General features: G+C 40.6%; 1 protein-coding gene across 2 annotated transcripts in view; it reads left to right on the top strand.

Moving 5' to 3' along the window:
- Positions 1-21424, top strand: part of TULP4 (TUB like protein 4) — a 787154-nt gene that overhangs the window by 261523 nt on the left and 504207 nt on the right. The window lies entirely within an intron of this gene.

The following is a 21424-nucleotide window of genomic DNA, read 5'->3' as shown; positions in this document are numbered from 1 at the left end:
TGCAGTGATGGTTCCAGGCGTGTTTTTGTTTTTTCCTAATCAGGCTCATAGTCTGTTTTCTGAGGTTCTTTTGAACAGGGCTGCTGTTCACAGGAGATCTGATCTTTGTTCAAGGCAGTCAGTCCTCCCAGGGGATCTGGAGGTCACTGGCTGCAGGACAAGATGATTTTTGGCGCAGGGTCTCCGGTAACTGCAGATGGGCCGGTAGGGCTGGGGCCAAATCAGTTGTTCTCTGCAGTCTCCTCTGCTGGGCGTCTTCTTTCGTCCTTTTTCTTTATAGGTTGCGGGAATCTGCTTTCTTGGATCAGGGCTGTCCCCTAAATACTGTATTTAGGGGGCATTTAGGGGTCTCTGGGTCAGTAGCCAATGGGCTACTGACCTTATGGTGACTACACCCTTGGTGTGCTCACCCCACGTGGGGGAGTGAGTAAAATCCCTAATCCTGATTGGGGAGTGCCTGCCTTCTGCAAGATGGCTGGCACTGAAGAGTGGGCTTCACCTCACCTCCCCCACCTGAGGGGCGGAGTTGGCAAAGGTGGGCACACCTTCTGGGTTGGTTAATTTTTGCCGCCTGTCTTCCCGCCGAAAAGGAGGGGAGACAGGAAGTGGGCCTGCTCCTGATAGCTGGAAAGGCTGAAGTCAGTCCAGACATACTTTATTCGATGATTAAAAAACACCATAAAAGCACATATATACAAACAGTTAAAATACAATTAAAACATTATCAGAACCCTGAGATTACATACAAAGTTAAGAAAGAGGTTAAAAAAAACAATTCCTTGTGATGATGACAATCAGGCTTGCCCTCTAGTTACCCTCAATCGCACCGCAACTTTAATGAAGTTCATAATACAACATAATGTCAAGGGGTTAACCGCTTTTTGCAAAAACATTAGAGCCTCTTTAGCATGTGTTAATTTGGCTTGCTTTAAAATTCCTACCAAAAATCTGCGCCTAGGCATTGTAAGTCACATTACAAAGGCTGCCAGGCCTTTGAAGCTCCCCTACCACAGATGGCTCTTCCTGGCCTGGGGAGGTGTGAACACCTCTGCCCCGGAAAGGCTTTGTTTCTGGGCTCAGGGAGCAAAGGCTCCCTCACTAGGGGTCCAGAAATATGTCTTGTGGTAGGCTAAGGATCAGAGAATAAATGTAATGAATTTTAGCAATTTTAACAAGAAAAAAGGATGCAACGTTATTACAAGGTACCTAGAAGGAAACTGGAGGAGGATGAGCTAGCTCTAGACTAAGAAAAGATTTAAAATTGGTGACAACTTCTTTCGGGATATAGTGAACTCTGGAAATTATGCATATGATCGTTTTATCAGCCTGTGTATTTTTTACATTTCTAGTCTGTAGACCTATTTGTCATCATTAGCATAGTTTGCTCTTCATTTTCTTTCTAGAACCTTATATTCACTAGTAGCATTTAATTTACAGGCCCTGGGCACATAATGTGCACTTTTATAATTTAGAAGTAAATTAAATAGTTAATTAAATATGTCAATCTTGGATAACCCAATGGTATCATGTTTAGAGTACAGAGCATATGTACTTTAGCACTTGTTAGAAGTAGTAAAGTGCCCACAATCCTAAAGCTAGCAATAATAAGGTCAGCAAAACAGGAGATCAGAAGGCAAAAAGTCAGGCGAAAACACGCCAAGGATGTCAGGTCTAACACGAGGGATTAGCTGCACATACAAATATGGTAATTATCCACAAAATATAACAGCACTCTTCTTCACCTCACTACACGTATAAACGAAACTACAAGTTCATTACTACATGATTGGAGCACTTCAATATCAGTGAAATAATACCAAAGCTCATGCTACTCTGTCCGTATTATAAACAAACGTGCTGTCAATCAAGCACAGCAAATAGATTTGCTGCACATGCAGAGGCGGTATGTATGCACAAATGTAGATGTTTCTCTTTTCCCTTAATTTCTATCAATACATATGTGCAGCTCCATGTTAGGCACAACATTATGGAAGAATCTCACTGGTGAGTACTCACTTGCTACATCATAACTACCAGCCAAGCACAATCAACAGTGTAGCATCTTACATATCCATTTTATCTTCATGTGCATCATTTCTCTTTTCTGTCTAGGAGAGCGTACACAGAAACAGCCAGATCATCTGTAACACTCACTATAGTTTTGCAGTTGGATGGTTTCACTCCTGCAAAACAATATCACTCTCTGTGCTTCCCTTCATTTGTCCTTCTCTACCTTCATACGTCCCTTTGAGGTTGAAACGACAAAATCCTTTTCACAATAAAAAGCCAAAACTATTAGCTTTGTTTATTAATGTTTATTTTTAGCATCGGAAACAGTACTAAAGTATAGGCAGTATTATGTTGTAGTTGTAGTGCTTAGACTACACTTTGTATTTTTTTATTTCTTGCTGTTGTTTTAGTTGTTGAGAAATAGGTGAAGAGAAACGCAGTTTGCAAGCATATAAACTTCATATTTTCGTGTAGAATGTAAATGTAAGGTATAAGTGACCTATGCTTGTACCTGCCTAGTACCTCGAAGACACATAGATGAAAACAATTGTTAAAAAGAGAGCATGGTAGAAAAAGTAACTGCAAAATGCTGATTAAGAAAACAAACTTTAAATGTTAGGGTCCTGCTGTGTAGACTTAATGCCAAGGATGCAGGTTGCCAAGGGGCTCGATTAAGATATTATATAATTTGCTCAGACTGTAATTTGGTGAAGTTGCGAAGCCAGAAATTACCATAAATATGGATTAACCAGCACAGCAAACAGTTTAACAATTCACCAATTTTCAGCCGTTTTACATAGTATAATTTCCTCTGCCTAGCACAAACACATGCTGGAAGATAACGTTAGAAAAAACCCTGATTGTTGTTCATTACCAGTGCTTGGAGTGACCAAACACAGGGGGTTCCCAGTGAGGATGCGCAAGTGCAGGTCGGTGCATAGTAAAAGGTCAGTTAGCATGACAAGAGACCAGTGGGCTGAAAACACCTGAAGCTGATGTCAGATTGGGGATGGGCCGTGCTGCAGAAGGACACACCTTTGTAAAGCTGGCTAAAAGAGAAGCAGCCTGAAGTGTAAATGCTTGTGACTGACAAAAAACAGGATGAGGCACAGACAATCTGATCCGAACCTCCAGAGCAGCGCGATTTTACATTTGTAAAACTATAAATACAAAGAAGGTGTAATTTTCAAATGTCACGCAGTATTTCTTGAATCCTACAAATAGATTAAAAAAACAGCATTGTTCCTGGTTTCTCTAAATTTTAACCAATATGAAGAGGAAACTGACAATGACATCGCAGCTGGTGATTTAGGAAGAGCTTCTCACTTTGTGAGAAATTGTTTATCAGCAAAACACAGTGTGAATACCTGCATTGCAATATTCTATACGTTAAATAACTACTTTACTTAATTTAAATAAAGGAAATCGTTTTTAACCTGGAAATGAGAAATGGTGAATTCTAGGCACAATGGCAAGTAGAATGGTGAAAACATTATTGCATAAGCTGCAGTCACCTTAAACGATCATTACAAAAAAGAAACCGTTAAATTAAAAAATGATAAACTGAAGGTGAATAAGGACGCATCGGACCTTGTAATCATTTTATGCCTTGCTTTAAAGGTTATGCAAACATGTTACGCATAAACTTCAGATCAGAAGAAAAGCGCAACCACATCCAGAACAGTTCAAAGTGTGTTTTCAGAAAAAAAAACCTCTCACATTAATGCAGGGGCAGAGCTGTTTGTTTTAAAAAAGGAAACAAACATATTTGAAATAAGGCATCTTTTGTTTTGCTTGGGATGTACTGCGTAATTATTCTCCCCCAAAATGGCTTGTAGTCGATTTTCCAGGTCACCTTTCAATATGTTAAAATGCGCTTTCTCACAGACTTAGACTTGAAGCTCTCTTTCCCTGTCCTATACACCCGAGAACAATACAGCTCTAAATGGAAAAGCTGATCCCAACTCGGTCCTCTGTAACAGACCCATCCCCCTCCTGCTGATGTGCATGTGCAAGGTGTGCTCGGCCTTTGTAATTCCAGTGGCCGAGGAGGAAGAGGTGCGAATGCGCGCTGTCCCTGGCACCTCTCAATAACAAAGGGCTTAGACCTTGACACTGTTAACTCCCACCGAGGCAGCCCAGTCGCCTTCAGCCCCTGGTCTGTAGGCTTTTTTCAACTGCAGTGACAGCTCAAAAGAGTCGACTCACATTACAACAGCACACATGCTTAAAGTATACTCGGCAGTGAAAAATAACAAAATTGAAAGCTGTAAAATAGTTACGCTCTTTAACTTAAGTTGAAAGGTTGCACCCCAAAGAGGCAAATACCCTATAAAACACATTTATATTGTAATTTGACGTGATAACTTTTTGAAGCAGAAGCAAAGCCAATATGTTGGGGGCTGAGACAAGTACTGGGTGTGTCAGCAGTGGGGACAGCTACATTTTCTGTTATTGTACAAGGTACAGTCTGGTGTGGAGTTGTGCGGTTAGTAACAGTCTCACGCTACACTAATGTGGAGTGTGAGCCTCTCTACTGACACAATTGACTGGGCGGCACTTTCTGGACCGGAAAATTTTGAGGATAACGTGGACTCTGAAATTGTTGTGCCAATAGGGGGTCTAGGAAAGTATTCAGGCATAATGTTAGCTAGATAAATATAGTCTCCTTATTGTGGTCCAGAAAAGGTAGGGAGGGGCACAGTGTTGGCTAGGTTAGTTTTGGGGCATGTTGTGTGATGTTCTGGGGTACAACGTGGGTCTGATAAGCATTGGGGCTACTGTGGCAAGCTAGGAAAAAGGTTCAGGTAGATCAGTCTAGAGCATGGGTACTCACAAACTTTCTGTCGGGGGCCAAAATTGCAGTGTGGTTGGTGGAAAAGGGCTGCACCGGAAGGGGTGTGGTCATTGGGGGGGCGGGGCTAGAGTAAAGAAAATCAAATCCGTTTCAAAACATTAGACAATGCGACAATGCTGTATTTCAAAAGCAGATAATACATTTTCATTAGCAGACAATAGCAATCTTCAGAGGAATTGCATAGCTTCATACACTTGACCCCAATTCCATCAGTCTCTCTCTCTCTGTCAGTCTCTCCCTCTCAGTCAGTCAGTCTCTCCCTCTCAGTCAGTCAGTGTCTCCCTCTGTCAGTCAATCAGTCAGTTAGTCAGTCAGTCAGTCAGTCTCTCTCTGTCAGTCAGTCAGTCAGTCAGTCTCTCTCTCTCTCTCTCTCTCTCTCTCTCTCTCTTTCTTTCTCTCTCTCTCTCTCTCTCTCTCTCTGTCAGTCTCTCTCTGTCAGTCTCTCTCTGTCAGTCAGTCTCTCTCTGTCTATCATTCTCTCTCTGTCAGTCGGTCTCTGTCAGTCAGTAAGTCAGAGTCAGTCGGTCTCAGTCTGTCAGTCTCAGTCAGTCAATCTCTCTGTCAGTCAGTCAATCTCTCTGTCAGTCAGTCAGTCAGTCTCTCTCTGTCAGTCTCTCTCTCTCTCTGTCAGTTTCTCTCTCTCTGTCAGTCTCTCTCTGTCAGTCTCTCTCTCTCTGTCAATCTCTATCTCTCTGAGTAAGTCTCTCTCTCTCTGTCTGTCAGTCTCTCTGTCAGTCTCTTTCAGTCTGTCAGTCTTTTTCAGTCTGTCAGTCTCTTTTAGTCTGTCAGTCTCTTTTAGTCAGTCTCTTTTAGTCAGTCTCTCTTTTAGTCAGTCTCTCTTTTAGTCAGTCTCTCTTTTAGTCAGTCTCTCTTTTAGTCAGTCTCTCTCAGTTAGTCTCTCTCTTAGTTAGTCTCTCTTAGTTAGTCAGTCTCTCTCTCTCTCTCTCTCTCTCTCTCTCTCTCTCTCTCTCTCTCTCTCTCTCTCAGTCTCTCAGCCAGTCAGTCAATCTCTCTACTCTCTTTCACTCTCTCTCTCTCTCTCCACTGTCTCTTTTTCTCGCCACTGTCTCTCTCCACTCTAACCACTGTCTCTCTCTCCACTCTCACTCTCTCTCTCCACTCTCACTCTCTCTCCACTCTCTCCCCCTCCCCCCTCTCTATCACCCTTTCTCTCTCTCTGGGGGGCCATGGGTACATTACCTGAAGGGTCCGCAGGCCGTACTATGAGTACCACAGGTCTAGAGGGTATCTCAGAATTTAGGTAATCTTTGGGGGTGGACGCAGTTTGGCCTATAAATGATTTAGCAGGGACACAGTGTCTAGTAAGAAAGTCTTGAGGGCTGGCACAGTTTGAGCTAGAAAAGTCTTGAAGAGCCTATTTTTTACTTGGAATAGTTTGTGGGCAAACAGTGGAATTGCCAAAAGTGAGTCAGAACGTACAGTAGCCCTGTTGTTTTCCTCCTGGCCCCATTTGGTGCTCCATCACCCTGGCTACTAGAACATAACCTTCATAATTGCCCATTACAGGTTGTCCCACTGGCTTATCTTTGGTCCCTTCTGTACCTTTTTAAAATAATTTCGATAGACTGTACTAGAAACACTCTGGGGGCTCAGAATCCCTCATTGTGGAGAGCACAATCAGGTTTAAGGGTGATGTAGGGTAAACAATCGGTAGAAATAATGCCTTTCAGGTCTGAGATAAATTATTGAGCCTGAATGTCTGGCATGCCCCATTTCCAAAGAGTTGCGCACTCCTAGGTTTCAGAAATTTTGGGAAACGGGATTTTTTGGTAACTCATGCATAACTCAAGAATTTGGCAATATAGAATAATGTGAAATTTTGAGTAATTTTGCAAATTTTACATGATGCAAAATTTATAACTAAGGCGAATTTCACTGGTGTATTAAAAATTTCACCTAGGCCACTCGCATCACCACGAATTTTTAAAGCATTTTCTCAACGTTTATAGTGCAGGGTGAGCATGTGCCCTGGACCGAATTTACATTTAGATTATGACATTAACATTGTCAGTGCTTAAAAACCCATCCAAAATGTTTCACAAGTTCGAAACCCCACTTTTGTGTCAAATCCGAGGTCTGAGTACACAGTAGAAAGGTCTGACTTGAGGCACAGGGGGAGATTGCCAAAAGACAATGAACAACCTAAACCTAGCTTCTATCTTGCTCCTCGAAAAGCCATCTTTTTTCAGACTTTAGCGGTATCCAATTTCTTACCCAGCCCTCGGAATGCTTAAATTCAAGCCTCAGCCCCTTCCATCAGCTTCAGTTGGTTGTCAAGTTCTGACTGGTCCTTGGCATCTGGATGCCATCCATGAATATTAAAGCTATTATATAAATCTGACGTTATGGAACAGTGAGGTACCCTTAGCACTTAGCTGATGTGAACCTGCTGCTGCCCACATCAGGCCTAAAAAAATGAAAAATGCCCCTTCCTTGCAGGGCTGCCAAAAATATTAGCTCCATAACAATAACAATATTCCCCAGCTTTGACTATGTGTGACAACTTCTCATTCATGCAGTGATACAGCAGTGCAGTGATTTTACCAGTCTAGTAGTCGATCCACTAGCTCTCAGATACATTCTTTTAGCTACAAAATGCATGGAATTATGATACTTAGTGCAGTCCTTCCTCCTGCTGTAACTACCCCATGGTAGTATATACCTCAGGGGTATATCTATACCAACAGATTTATTGCTGACTGATTTGCAATCCTTCTAGCTGAAAATCCTAGCAGAATTGTAATATTAATGGAGCAGTAATTCTCATCCAGTGGGAAGTTTTATGGAATACAGTTTCCAAGTTCCATGCATGCACAATGGCAACATTGTAGAAGAGGAGACCATACAGATGCAGAGATTGACAAGCATTGCCATAGCCAATTGGTCTCGCCTATGCAAGAGCTATTGGCCAAGCCAATATGTTTTAGCCATTTTGTACAACAGCGTGGCTGCTGTTCAGGATGACTAAAAGTAAGTGGGGTAATGGAGAGTAGTGTGGATTGTTGTAAAGTCAAGTAAAGTGGAGTGTTGTAGAATTGAGTGGACTGCCATGGACTGTCATGGAGTGGCGTGGAGTGGTGTACAGTGCTGTAGGGTGTTGTGGAGGGAGTAGACTGTCAGTGAGTAAAAGGGCCTAGAGTTGAGTAGAGTGTTAGAGTGAAGTGGCACAGAGTGGAGTGGCATAGAGGGTGTTGTGTAGAATGTTGTAGAGTATAGTTGTATGGAGCGGAGTACATTGTCATGGAGTGGCATAGAGTGGAGTAGTGTAGAGAGTGGAATTGCACAGAGTGGAGAAAAGTGTTGTGGAGTTGAGTGGTCTGGAGTGGCATAGAGTGACATTGAGTGGAGTGGTATGCATGGGAGCGGCATTGAGTGGCATAGAGTGGCATAGAAGGAGTTTTGAAGAGTGTTGTAAAGCGGAGTAGTGTTGCAGAGTAGAATGTTGTACAGTGGAGTGGCATAGAGTTGGAGCAGAGAATCAGAGTGGAGCAGAGATTAATGGAGTTGAGCTTCATATCGTTGAGTATATTAGAGTGTAGTGTTTTAGAGAAGACTAGTGAGAAGTGGTGTAAAGTACAGCAATGCAACATAGATTGGCATAGAGTGCATTGGTTTTGAGTAAAGTGGCGTAGAGTGCATTGTGTAGAGTGCATTGGGGTAGAGTTCAGTGGCATAGACTAGAGTGCAGTGGCGTAGAGTGCAGTGGCGTAGAGTGCAGTGGCGTAGAGTGCAGTGGCGTAGAGTTCATTGTAGTTGAGTACTCCAGACCCCATCAACTCAGTACACTTCTGGGCCTGTGGATACTTTGCCAGGAGGAAGAACTGCTGTGCTGATGAAGGACTCCTACTCTTCTGGACTCCTGCTCTGCTGACCTGCGGCCTTCCTTACCTGGGTATGAATGACTGGAACTATACCACTTGAACCCAGAGTGACTCCAAGGGCTTGTCACTTCCCTCTTGTTCTGAAGTGTTGAGAACATCAAAGACTTCCACCAACCCTGCTACAGCACCTGTACTCTGCCACATGTGAGTCCTGCCCTGCCAAGTGGTGCCAATCCAGTCCTGGGTCCCTAGAAGCAGGTAGAAAGTGCTGATCCAGCAGAAATCCATGCCTCTACACTGTTACACCGCTCGGAACTGGCATATCTCCATCAACACTGATGCATCGCCACTTTTGCAAGGACCGAAGACATCACATCGCTGACTGTGCGGCACATTGCCTCCAGTCCTTGACACATCCTAGACTTGTGGTGCTCAACGACGACGCATCCCCTACATCTTGGGGTTTGATGGCTACACATCTCTAACTTGCCTGCATTGCAACCGACCCATTGCCTAGATTCGAAGAGATTGACTGGCGCATTGCCTCCTCTGCTCCTTGGATCTCCTCTTTGACAAAACCGTGAAGCAAGTTCTGTTTCAGTGGGCTAAGGTTGGTCCCTGTATCTGACCTATGTTCCATCTCAGTCAGCCTGGACTTCTGAATTTGACCTGGTCTAACACGACCAGATGGCCCCAGTTGGGGCTTTATGCTTTTAAGCACTGTATTTCAAGATGTTCTCTAAACATTCATATCTTCAGTTATACATATTGGATCTTTTATTTTTGTCTTGTTTTTTTGAATAAATTAAGCTCTATTTTGTAAGCAGATGTAAGGGTGTGTGAGTTCAAGGATATTTTAGAAAAACACTTTGGCAACTAAAGTGATTTTGGTGTCTTAATTCCATTATAGACATGCCCAGGGTCTGATGGATATAGTGTGTGAATATAGTGGGTTTTTAGGCACTGACAATGTCAATGTCATGTTTGACATGACGTAAAATGTTGATCGTTCTTTCAAAATTGTTTAACTAAGAATAGTGGAATAACATGGAAAAACACTAAATTTTTAGGAAGTGTGGACCTTTCTGGATGAGCACAGTTTAAATCAGTTATTGCAACATTTGAAGTGGGACCATTAGATCAATGGGATAATCCCAGTCTCACAACTATGGTGACTTGAGTACCAATATTATCACATAACATGACATCACATCTGGCTGTCTCATGTGTATATATAAAGTGCTCAATCACCCCTGGAGATATATTTATGCTGAATTACAGAAATGTATTGTTCTCCAAGTAAATGGTACTCATTGCATCAGCCATGGAAGGATGAAAGGCTGAGTGAAAGAACCAGTATTCAAATGTGAGTGGGAGGTCAAACACATACCCCTCAAGTGGATACACTAGTTTATTAAGCCACCAGACTAATACAATCTGTTTGAGGAGACACTGTGTAGACTTGAATATGATTATAATCACACACTATCACTGTGGGGACTTGAACATCACTGTAAACCCACAGTATCTCTATTGGCACCTGGGCATCATTTTCATCACACACTACCTCTGTAAGGACTTGGGCATAAATATAACCAACCTCACTATCTTTCAGGAAATTGAACATGATTATCAGCATACACTACCTCTTTGGAGACAGTGGTAATTCTAAATTCACACACCATCTCTGTGAGGACCTGGACATACCTATAATCACACATCATCTCTGTGGGGAGCAGGGCAGTGATATAATCAATCACACATTATCTTTGCATAGAATTGAACATGAGTAGCCTCATACACTTTCTATGTGTGGGACCTAGGCATGTCTATAATCAAACACTATCTCTATCAGGCCTTGGGCATGTCAATAATCACATATTATCTCTGTGAGGACCTGGGCATGCCTATAATCACACACTATCTCTGTGGGGATCTGGGCATGTCTATAATTAAACACTTTCTCTGTGGGGACACGGGCATGTCTATATTCATACACTATCTCTATCAGACCCTGGGCATGTCTATAATCACACACTATCTCTGTGGGGACCTGGCCATTCCTATAATCATACACTATCTCTGTGGGGAACTGGACATCAATATAACCAATCACACACCACCTTTGTGGGTTTTTAACATGAGTATCATCACACGCTATCTCCTTGGGGACCTAGCCATGCCTATAATCACACGCTATCTCTGTGGGGATCTGGGTATGTCTATAATAAAGTATTATCTCTGTGGGACCTGGCCATCAGAATAATCAATCACACACTACCTTTGGGGGGTATTAAACATGATTATTATCACACACTATCTCTGTGGGGACCTGGACATTCCTATAATCACAACTATCTCTGTGGGGACCTAGGCATTTCTATAATCACACACTATCTCTGTGGGGGTCTGGGCATTAATATAATCAATCACACACTACCTTTGATGGAAATTGAACATGATTATCAGCATACACTACCTCTTTGGGTCCAGTGGTAATACTATAATCACACACCATCTTGGTGAGGACCTGGACATACCTATAATCACACATTATCTCTGTGGGGACCTGGGCAACAATATAATCAATTACACACTACCTTTGCCAGGTATTGAACATGAGTATTATCACACACTATCTTTGTGGGGACCTGGGCATGCCTATAATCACACACTATCTATGTGGGGACCTGAGTATGTCTATAATCAAACCCTATCTCTGTGGGGATCTGGGCATGCTTATCATCACACCTGGACATCAATATAATCAGTCACACACTACCTTTGGTGGGTATTGGACATGACTATCATCACACACTATCTCTGTGGGAATGAATGACTCTTACCACTTTTATCAATTGGAAGTTGTTGAATGGAATCAAATCAGTCACAATGAATGCCCTAAAGCTTGAGGGGATGGAGAACTTGGGGTGTTACACTACAAACATTGCACATAAAACCTGTTCTGAAAGGACACAGTGACATCAGGTTGTCTCTCATTCACTTCTAGGATTTCTACTGAGATAGACAGGTGTTCCAGTGTGAGGTGGTTCTTAATAAGGGTGCTGTGACGAGAAGGCCCCTTGAATCATGCACAGCTGATATCCCCTGCCCTGAGTGCAAATTTCCAGAAGAAACTGGTATCCTGACTTGTCTTCTTTTCCTGGTGTCACAGCAGAGGCTTAGGCCTGTCCCTGATAATGTGAGGAACATAATCTGCCCTCTGAAGAGGCTCACCAAGCATGGTCTCAAACAGCGGACTAATAGTCCCTGTCATGGGTGCATCACATATAAAGCAGTGGTGGCACATGCCATATTTTTTGACTATAGAGTAACCAGACCTTTTTTTGTTTCAGAGAGAGCTCCGTTTACTCATCCCTATCATGTAAAGTTCCACTGTAAAGTCCAGTACATGGTACTGGTCTTGAGTATGCATGCGGTTTTCAGTCAACAATAGGACTTTTTGAGTGAATGAGTCTGAATAAGGTGACAAGACTGAGTAGGTTGGTGCATGACTTCTAGAAATTTGAAGGTGGTGCATAAGTATAAATGTGAGTTATAACTGTGACTTATAGTAATTTGAAAGTGGTGCGCAAATTATAAATTGAAGTTATAACTCTAACTTAAGCATTTCTAATGTTTGTGTATTTTATGTTTGGTTTGTGTACAAAGAAGAAATAACGTTTTCCTAACTATATATTATCCTTAACCTTATTTTTTTTCATGGGAGTAATATATACTGTCATACAGTATAGTGTCATAGATTGGAGTTGAGTAGAGTGGAATGAGGTACACTTGAGTGGCATAGGGCGGAGGGGCGTAGAGCGGAGGGGCGTAGAGCGGAGGGGCGTAGAGCGGAGGGGCGTAGAGCGGAGGGGCGTAGAGCGGAGGGGCGTAGAGCGGAGGGGCATAGAGCGGAGGGGCATAGAGCGGAGGGGCATAGAGCGGAGGGGCATAGAGTGGAGGGGCGTAGAGCAGAGGGGCGTAGAGCGGAGTGGCAAACAGAGAACTGGGATAGAACAGAGTGGCATAGAGTGGAGTGGCATAGAGTGGAGTGGTTAACAGTGAAGTGGGATAGAGTAGAGTGGCGTATAGTAGAGTGGCATACAGTGGAGTGATGTACAAAGGAACAGCGTATAGTAGAGTGGCATACAGTGGAGTGGCGTACGGTGGAGTGGTATGGGGTGGGATATCATACAGTGGAGAATGGTACAGTGGAGTTACATACATTGGAATAGTGCAGAGTGGGTTTGTGTACAGTGTAGTGGCATACAGTGGGGTGCCATAGATTGGAGTGCTGTAGTGGCATACATTGGAATAACGTAAACTGGAATACCATACAGTACAGTAGCTTGCAGTGAAGTATGGTTGAGTAGACCGGCATGCAGTGCAGTGGCGTAGACTGGAATAGCATAGAGTAGAGTGGCATAGAGTGGCAAGGCGTACAGTGGAGTAGTGTAGAGTGAACTTGCATAGAGTGGGGTGAGGTATGGTGTAGTGGCATAAAGTCGAGTATCAGAGAGTGGCGAGCAGAGGAATAGCATACACTATAGTTGAGTAGAGTGGAGTAGCATAGAGTGGAGTGCCGTACAGTGAAGTAGTGTTGAGTTTAGTGGCATTAGGTCCAGTGATGTACAGAGGAGTGGCTTATAGTGGATAAGCATAGAGTACAGGGCCATACAGTGGAATAGCTTAGACTGTAGAAGCGTAGAGTGTAGTGACATACAGTGATGTGGCGTACAATGTAGGGTTGTAAAGTGTAGTAGCATACAGTGGATTGTGGCAGAGTGAAGTGGGGTATACTGCTGTTGAGTATAGTAGAGTGCCGTTCAGTGGAGTGGCATCTAGTGGAATAGTGTAGAGTGTAGTGATGTACCATGAAGTAGCACAGAGTGTGATGGCATAGAGTAGCATAGAGTGTAATGTCAGAGTGGAGCAGCATACAGGGGAATAGTGTACAGTGGGGAGTTGTACAGTGGAGGGGCATACAGTAAAGTGACATGGAGTGGAGTATAATAGAATAGAGTGGTGTATAGTATAATATCATAAAGTAGAGCAGTGTAACATAGAGTGGCCTAGAGTGGAGTGAGGTGGAGTACAGAGGAGTGGAATATAGTGGATTAGCATCCAGTGCAGTGGTGTATAATGGACTGCCGTAAAGTGGAATGGTGGAGAGTGGAATAGCATAGAGTGGAGTGATGTAAAGTGAGATGTCAGAGTGGAGTGTGTTAATTGAAACAGACGTAGGGTGAAAGTGTGTGAATGAATATAAATGTCTTTTGACAGGAATATACATTATGTGTAAATGTTCATTTTTGGTTGTGGCCTAGAGTGGAGTGAGGTGGAGTACAGTGGAGTGGCGTAGAGTGGATTAGCGTACAGTGTAGTAGTGTAAAATGGACTGACGTAAAGTGGAATAGTGTAGCATCTTTAAATAGTGTAAGTAGTGCTAAACTTATAACTTTAAAAAAATGTACTTATACATTGTGCCTCGTTGTACCGTGGTATGTTCATGGTATACAACAGTACATGGGGCTTTGAAGTGAATATGTGATTTGCTAATTGCTCTGCTTACTAAAGGTAAAAGGCAGTCATGTAGCTTTTTTCATAGTTTTGCTGGTTTCTGTAGTCTGTGTTTCACTGCATTTTGGTTTAGGATGTTACTTATAGGTTAGTATCAGGTTTTATTGTTGTTCATCATCTATTACCACTTTATTTAAGTGGCAATAGGTGGAGATTTTTACATAATTTATATATATTTTATAGGCGTTTAGGGTGAACTGCACTTTTTTTTAAATAACCCAATAATTTGCATCTAAATTAATAATATTAACATTAATGAGAATAATTGCAGAAAATATATATTAAAAACATATAACACAATTGGGTAAATAAATACAAATAATATAAAAATATACATTTTATAATAAAAATAGATTTTTTTAAACAATAATAAACATAAAAAGATATATAATTTAAAACATATAACAGCAAGTTAAAGAAACAGCAAAAATAAACGAGCGAACTCTAATTAAATGAAAAGTATGAAAAGCGTTACTTGAAAGGTGTTACATTTTCTATTCCTACTCAACATAAACAAACTCATTGAACATATTGGACTTCGGACTCCGCTCGAAGCAACAGTACAGAAAGGTTTGAATTTTGGAGAGGTTAGATTTAGTATTCCCACTCTTATTTAAGCAACCCAAGAAAATATTTTGGACTTCAGAGAGGCTACATTTACTATTCCACTCCAATCTAAGCAAAAGTACAGAAAGTATTGGACTTCAGAAGGGTTGGAATTACTATTCCCACTCTGATCTAAGCAACAGTATGGAAGGTTTTGGGTTTAGGAGGGATTAGAGTTACCATTTCCACTCCAGTCTAAGCAACAGTAACTAAAGTGTTGGACTATGGACAGGTTACATTTGCTACTCTCACTCCAATCTAAGTAACAGTAGGGAAAGTGCTGGGCTTCGGAGGAGTTTAATTTCTATTTCCACTCCAGTCTAAGCAACAGTAGGGAAGGTGTTGAACTTCTGAGCAGTCAAATATACTGTTCCTTTTCCTACCCTAAGCAAAAGCATGAAATCTGCTTTATTTTAAAGAGGTTAGATTTGCTATTCCCACTGCAATGTACGCTAAGCTTGGAAAGTATTGAACTTCAGAGGGATTAGATTTACTATTTCCACCCCAATATATGCAACAGTAGGGAAAGCTTTGGACTTTGAAAGGGTTAGATTTACTATCCCCACTCCAATTAAGCACCAATAAGGAATGCATTGGTTTGGATGAGCTAGATTTACTAGTCCCACTCCAATCTAAGCAACATTGGGGGGGGGGGGGGGGGTGTTGGACAACAGAAAGGTTCCATATTCCATTCTTACACAGCAATTCAAATATTTAAATATCTAAGAAGATAACATGATTAACCATATTTAAACTAAAAACTGTATCTTGTATGAATTTAAATAGGATGCAAAATGTATTATAAATATAGAAAATAAATGTATAAATAAATGAAATATTGAAATAAACATACATAGAATTCATTTCACTCGGTACTACTGCACAAAAAACACAAACACCATAAAGATAAATTGAAATATAAATAAAACAAGAATAAAATTAAAATAAAGGAAACATAAAAATAAGAAATGGTAATATAATTTGCACTTGTTTAGAAATATTATCAATTATTTTATTTATTTAACAGTCTAGGTAAAACAATTGTACATATTAAATAATCAAGGAAATAATTATACAATTATTTATAAATTAAATATTTAAATAGCTTAAAACAAAGAAAACTATTTTAATTCAAATAATATCTTACCCTATTCCCCTACAAACCGTACAACATGACACTACATTATGGATGACTAATTATACTATACAAAATATAAATTAAAAATGCAAAATGAAACCTAAATAAATGAAAGAACAATTAAAACATTTACATAAGAAAAAATGTAATATTTAATTTACCTTATATCACTCAATATTAAAAAACTACTATTTAAAATGTATTTAACTTACCACCATATTCCCCTACAAACAAAATGACCGCTACTAAATTAGAAATTACTAATTACATTTTAAAAATTAATTTACTCAATGAAAATTACAAACTATATTAAAAAAAAGACAATTATACTAATATTATTAGTATAGATATAATTACAATCAATGTTTATTACAACTATATTAAAGTACAGCAATTTTCTTGATATAGATATTGTTTAATCGTATAATAAAACCTATATTCTTACTTTTGATAATCTGTTACACAATATTTTTGCGTAGGTAATATTTTTGTCAACATGCTTATGTCACATGATATTTTGGAATCAATATGTGTTTCATTGCCCATATTTAACAAGTGCCCAGTTTGAAAATGTCCCTTTTCACATGAAGTGTAGTTACACAACTATAAGTGAATTTCTCTACTCCAGCACAAAGGTACCACAAACCTAATTGAAAAATTAGTGTTTACTCTATGTACAAAAGGTCCACTGCTGAAAACATGTATTTCAACTTTGACATGGGCACATTTTAAGGATTCTTTTTGCACATAAACAGCTAGTGCATGACTATCAAATGATGTTTCTCTATTCCGGAACAAAGGATTCACCAGCCCCTTTTAGGAAGTCTAGTTGTCTACCCCACACACGCCGATGTACAACAATTAGCCTCACGCCTCAAAAATGTTTTTGTTAACATTGGAAAAGACTCCTATATTTACAGTGGGAGCATTCTGAGATTTTTATTCCCATGAAAAAGACAGCTGTACATCAGCCAAAGTACCTTTCTCTACTCTTACACAATGAGCATACCAGTTCAGTTCAGGAATACAATTGGTAAGACTCTTGTATATGATTTGGCCTTCAAATAAGACCTTACACACTGAGAAAGTCTCTTGTAGTTGACATTGGCACTTCTGAGAAGGTACCTTTTTCCAAGAAGAAGGCTGTTGCACCACGTGGCCAAACTACCTTTTTCTACTCTTGTACAAAAAAAAACACAAGCCTGGCTTAAGAATTTCTATCCTATACTTCAAACATAAAATGTTGGTTCTCAAATGGATGTTTCAACTTTGTGAAAGTTTCCCATGTTTCACCTGGGCACATTTTGAGAATGTGTCTTATCCCATAAAAAGGATGTAACACTGCCAACTTGACTTTTTCTACTCTAGCACAAAGGACAGCTAGCCCCATTCTGGAAACCCACTTACAGAATTTGTGCTTCCAAACACAAGAAATGTTTTAAGTTTGTTAAACAAGGTTTACGTACATATATACATATTTATTGAGTGTGAGCCTGGGTGGCTAGAAAGAGCCCAAGGTAGAAGAAATACTTTGAGAAAAATAAGAGCTTTATGAGGCGAGGACAATTACATTCTCGAATTATAAGAGACAAAAATGATAATGATGTGCCAGTTCTTAAGTCTATTTCTCTATTGTAAGAATCCTAAAGGGTCAGGAAGAATCAGCATGGGGAGTTTGTTGGAATTAGAAATACAGTTTTATCTTCCTGATGGAGACTAGATTTCATAAGACGGTGGCTATAAAAGAGAATGAGAACTCAGATACTTTTAAGGAAGTGTGGAACTTCCTGGAGGGACACAGTTTAAACCAGTTAATGCTGCATTTGGAGTGAGATTAATAGATATGGCATAATTCTAGTCTATCTCTGGTGGTGGATTAAGTACCACTATTATCATATCACATCACATCATCTCATGTGTGTATATAAAGTACACATTCACACCTAGGGGTGTCTTGGTGCTGACTTCCATATTTTTATTGTTATCCAAGTAAATGGTACTTATTGTATTGACTGTATTGATCTCGAAAGGCTGAGTGAAAACACGAGTATTCAACATGTGAGAGAAAGGTGAAACACATATCCCTCAAGTGGATTAATTTGTTTAATAAGCCACCAGACTAATATGATCCGTATGGGCTCTTCAACATCCCTATAATCACACACATCGCTCTGGAGACTTGAGCATAACTATAATCGCACACTATCTCTGTGCAACCTCCCTGTGCATACCTATAATCGCACACTATCTCTGTGGGGACCTGGGGATATCTATAATAACACTATCTCTATGGGGACATTGGCATGTCTATAATTGCACACTAGCTCTGTGAGGGATTGTACATCTCTATAATCACACACTATCTCTGTGGGAACCTGGGCATGTGTATAATCACACACTATCTCTGTGGGAATCTGGGCATTTCTATAATCACACACTATCTCTGTGGGGACCTATAATCACACACTATCTCTGTGAGGACCTGGGCATATCTTTAATCACACACTATCTCCGCTGGGACCTGGGCATGTCTTTAATCACACACTTATCTATGTGGAGACCTGGGCATGTGAATAATCACACACTATCTCTGTGGGGACCAGGGCATGTCCATAATCACACACTATCTCTGTGGGGACCTATAATCACACACTATCTCTGTGAGGACCTGGGCATATCTTTAATCATACACTATCTATGTGGAAACCTTGGCATGTGTATAATCACACACTATCTCAGTGGGGACCTGGACATCCCTATTATCACACACTATCTCTGTGAGGACCTGAGTATGTATTTAATCACATACTATCTCCATGGGGACTTGGGCATGTCTTTTTTCACACACAATCTCTCCGAGAACCTGGGCATGCCTATAATCACACACATTCTCTTTGACAACCATGGGAATACTATAGTCACACACCATCTCTGTGGGGACCTGGGCATGTGTATAATCACACACTATCCCTGTGAGGACCTAGATATATTTTTAATCATACACTATCTCCATTGGGACCTGGTCATGTCTTTAATCACACACTGTCTCTCCTGGAACTTGGGCAAGTCTATAATCACACACATTCTCTTTGATGACCATGGTAATACTATAGTCACACACCATCTCTGTGGGGACCTGGGCATGTGTATAATCACACACTATCTCTGTGGGGACCTGGGGTTATCTATAATCACACACTATCTATGTGGGGACCTGGAAATCCCTATAATCACACACTATCTCTGTGAGGACCTGCGCATATCTTTAGTCATACACAATCTCCATGGGGACATGAGCATCTCTATAATCATACACATTCTCTTTGGTGACCATGGTAAAAATATAGTCACACTCCATCAGCATGGGGAACTGGACATCTCTATATTCACACATTATCTGTGTGGGGACTTGGGCATGTCTATTATCACACAGTATAGTATCTCTGTGGGGACCTGAGCATGTCTATAATCACATACTATCTCTTTAGGGATAGTGGTAATGCTATAATCACACACTATCTCTGTGGGGACCTGGACATTAATATAATCCATCGCACACTGTTTGTGGGGAATTAAACATGAGTGCTATCACACACTATCTCTGTGGGGACCTGTGGTTCACTATAATCCCACAATACCTCTGCAGGACTTGAGCATGACTATAATCACACACTACCTGTGACTCCACCTCAGCATCACTATAATTGCAGATCATTTTTGCAGTTATCTGAACATGACTAATATAATACACAATTTCTCCAGGAACCTGAATATTTCTATCATAATCCTCTTTATATAGCGAGTTGAACATGACTATCATAACACTTTTTATAGGGGGACTTGAATATGATTGTGACCACACACTCTCTCTGTGAGGACTTGAACATAACTACAATTTTACACCATCACTGAGGGGAACTTGATTATGAAAATAATTACACTCTGTCACTATGGGGACTTGAGACTGATTATAATTAAATGCTATATCTGTGGGGACCAGGGCACAATTGAAATGACATACTATTTATGCATGAACGTCAGCAAAAGTATCATCGTACACAATGGAGGGACTTGAACATGACTATCATAACACTCTCTATGTGGGGACTTGAACATGATTATATTCACACACTATCTATACGGGGACTTGAACAGGACTGTAATCACACACTGTCTTTGTAGAGACCTGGTAATTACTGTAGTAACACATTGTTTCTGCATGAACAGCAGCATGACAATCATTGTACACTATCTCTAGGGGGGGTACTTGAATATGACTATGACCAAACACTATATCTCTAGGGACCTGGGCATGACTATAATTATCAGACACTATCTTTTTGATGATTTGAGCATGACTATGATGACATGCTACCTGTGTGGCAACTTGAGCATCACTCTAATGATACACTATCTCATGTGGCTTCAACAGAACTGTCACCACACACTAGCTCTACAGAGAATTGAGTATTATTATAATCACTCACCATCTCTGCGGGGGCTTTAACATAAATATAATCACATTCTGTCTACGGGGACTTCAGAGTGACTATAATTAAATACTATATCTTTGGGAACCAGGGCATCAATGTAATCATGCACTATCTCTGTGGGGGCTTGAAAATGACTATCACAGCACACTACCTCTGATAGCTCTAGAACATTTCATATGCCATATCTTGGGGACTATTATTGTACAGCCATGCCAAGACAATGGTGGAGTTGATGCAAAAAAAGGTAATCTCAACTTGGCTTTCCCATCTGACCACAATACATACTCTTTGGCATTTAAAGGGATTTAACTGTTCACTATTTCCTTATCCCTTAATGTTTGTAAGAAGTCAGCAATACACCAAATATCTGAAAATGCCTTTCCGTGGACTTTATATAGTATATTTTTCTACTGAGAACTGCATTCTCAAAATCCATCTGGTGGATGCTCCTAAGACACAAAGAGATATTCATATATCTCTAAACTATCATGTAATATAGGTAAAGCAGAGAAAAACAACAGTTAGCCAATTGTTTGTGAATGTATTCAATCAGAAATGATAATTATTGAGTAAGTCCCCGCAAGGATAGTAAGACATGTTCAAGTCCCCACAAAGATGGTTCTGTGCGCGCGATTAAATAACAATATATTTGCTGATTTGAAGCAGGATCCTATATAATGAATTTTTTCTTAATATTTTTCTGTTATTGGTATGTTTTTAAAACATTGGGAAAGGTTAGTCCCCACAAGGCAGGTGTTCACACATAGTCCCCACAAGGATGGTAACACGTGTATGTGTGTGTGTGTGTGTGTGTGTGTGTGTGAGAGAGAGTGTGAGAGAGTGTGAGAGAGTGTGTGAGAGTGTGAGAGAGTGTGAGAGAGTGTGAGAGAGTGTG

This window comes from Triturus cristatus, chromosome 6 (assembly GCF_964204655.1).
Source record: "Triturus cristatus chromosome 6, aTriCri1.1, whole genome shotgun sequence".
Classification (NCBI taxonomy): Eukaryota; Metazoa; Chordata; class Amphibia; order Caudata; family Salamandridae; genus Triturus; species Triturus cristatus.
The sequence above is the reverse complement of the archived record's forward strand: the minus strand, read 5'-3'. Positions and strand labels throughout refer to the sequence as shown.